Consider the following 2,869-nt stretch of genomic DNA (forward strand, 5'->3'; position numbering starts at 1 on the left):
GACTTTGTCTATATAGGTAGCCTGTGACAAGCCTAGCATCCTTTTCTGGCGATCTCTTACGAGTTTGATCCCAAGGATATAGCTAGCTTCACCAAGGTCTTTCATCGAAAACGTTATGGATAACCACTATTTTACTGATGAAAGAAAACCTACATTATTACCAATCAGCAATATGTCATCTACGTACAAAATAAGAAAACATACTACGCTCCCACTGATCTTCTTGTAAACGCATGGTTCATCCATGTTTTGATCAAAACCAAACGATTTGATTGATTGATCAAACCTGATGTTCCAGCTCCTGGAAGCCTGCTTCAGCCCATAAATGGACTTCTGCAATTTGCACACCTTTCTTTCTTCCTCCAAAGAAGAGAACCCCTCTGGTTGTTCTATGTAGATTTCCTCTTGAAGGAATCTATTCAGAAATGCAGTCTGCACATGCCATCTGCCAGATTTCATAATCAAAGTGTGCAGTGATAGCCAATAAAATCCTGATGGATTTCATCATCGCCACTGGTGAAAAGGTTTCCTCATAGTCTATACCTTCTTGCTGGGTATAGCCCTTTGCCACCAGTCTCGCTTTGAATCTTTCGACCTTTCCATCTGCCCCCTTCTTCCTCTTGAAGAACCATTTACATCCAATCGACTTAACGCCAAGTGGTGGATCGACTAGAGTCCAGACCTTGTTGGAATGCATCGAATCGATTTCAGAGCGCATTGCCTCCAGCCACCTAGTGGCCTCAACATCCTTTAGAGCCTCAGAGTATATCATCGGATCATCATCCGATTCAACCGATACCATATGGAACTCTTCCACAGTTTCCTCTTCAGTTAGAAGAGTAAGCCTGGTGGGTGGTCTAATAGTCCTCCCACTGCGTCGAGGTTCTTCAGGTGTTGGTATTTCAGCGGGTATACCAATTGGTCTCACTTCAGGAAGTGACGTTTCTGAGCTATCTGATAGCTCTTTAATGACTACTGGTTTGGACCTCTGGGTAATCATTTCTTCCTCCAGAAATATGACATGTTTACTTACAATGACCTTCTGGTCAACTGGGTCATAGAAATAATAGCCTATTGTGCCTTTGGGGTAGCCTATGAAATGGCATCTTGAAGTCCTGGATTCTAACTTGTCTGTCTGTTGCTTTCGCACATGTGCTATGCAACCCCATACCCTAAGGTGTTGAATACTGGGCTTATGCCCTTTCCACAACTCAAAGGGTGTCTTGGCTACAAACTTGGATGGAACCCTATTCAAGATATAAATTACCGTTTCTAAAGCATACCCCCAGAAAGAGAGAGGCAGCTCACTATAAGTGAGCATCGTCCTGACCATATCCAATAGGGTCCTATTGCATCGTTCGGATACACAATTTTATTGTGGTGTGCCTGGATTAGTTAGCTGACTAACTATCCCTTGGGATATGAGATGATCTTTAAACTCATCCGATAGATACTCCCCTCCACGATCTGATCGTAAGGACTTGATGCGTTTATCGAGCTGTCTTTCGACCTTGGCTTGAAATTCTTTGAATTTATCAAAGGCTTCCGATTTCCTATGCATCAAGTATATGTAACCATATCTAGAGTAATCATCAGTGAATATGATAAAGTACTCATACCCATATCTCACTTGTATGTTTATGGGTCCACATACATCAGTGTGTATTAACTCTAACAGATCTGTGGCTCTAGTACCTTTATTGCTAAAGGGTTTCTTGATTATTTTGCCCGAAAGGCATGACTCACAGGTTGGGAATGGCTCCACCCTCAGACTCTCTAAGGGTCCATCCCTCACCAATCTACTGATTCGGTCCACATTAATGTGACCTAATCTTCGATGCTATAGATATGTTGAGTTCACTGGAGCTGCTTTCCGTTTCAAATCAACATTTGAAACAACATTCATTCTAATAGGGCAATCTAAAAAATACAAACCACTTTGCATATATCCGGATGCCACAAAGGAATTATTAAAATGAATAATTAACTTAGAATTAAAGGAAAAACTATATCCGTCTAAAACAAGTTTTGAAACTGAAATTATCTTCCTCTTGAAAGAGGGTACATAATAGCAATCTTTTAAAACTAAACAAGCAGAACTAAAATTTAAAATAAAAGTTCCCACAGCCATCGCCATGGTCTCAGCTCCAGTGCTCATCCGTAGACGCACCTCATTTCTTTCCAGGTTCCTTGTCTCCTTTAACCCCTACAAATCATTGTAAATATGAACAGTGGAACCACTATCCACCAACCAACAATTGGTCTATTCAAAAGACAAATTAGACTCATAAAGGACGTGAACATCATATGTACCTTCTTTAGCAGCCTCTGTTTCATCCGGCTTCTTATCTTTCATAGTAGCCAGGTAAGCACGACAGTTTCTTTTCCAATGACCCTCTTTCTTGCAATAGAAGCACTTGCCTTTGCCTTTATTGCCAGACTTCCCACCCTTGGGTTTCAGGGTCTTACCCTTACTTTCCTTTTTCTTCTTCTTCCCACTTGAAGAAGGTTTTGCCTCAGTTGCATTGACCTCAGCCTTGTCCTTTTTCAAGGATGCTTCAGCCTCTACTAGTGCATTAGCAAGCTCGGTGAGCTCCATCTCCTTATCGGACATCTTGTAGGACATCTTAAAGGGTGCATAGGCAGAAGTGAGTGACGCTAAGATCATATCGGTCTTGTATTGCAGGCTGAAATCAGTCCCCATGGATTCCAATTTTTCAAACAGATTGATCATTTTCATTACATGATCCATCACTGGAGTACCCTGGGACATCTTCAGAATGGTCGTGTGTCAACTGCCTGTTGAACAATTTAGCAAGCTTATCCATCTTACCCCCAACAGTGCGTATATCCTAGACCGAGTCTAGAA

Source organism: Telopea speciosissima, chromosome 9, assembly GCF_018873765.1.
Source record: "Telopea speciosissima isolate NSW1024214 ecotype Mountain lineage chromosome 9, Tspe_v1, whole genome shotgun sequence".
NCBI lineage: Eukaryota > Viridiplantae > Streptophyta > Magnoliopsida > Proteales > Proteaceae > Telopea > Telopea speciosissima.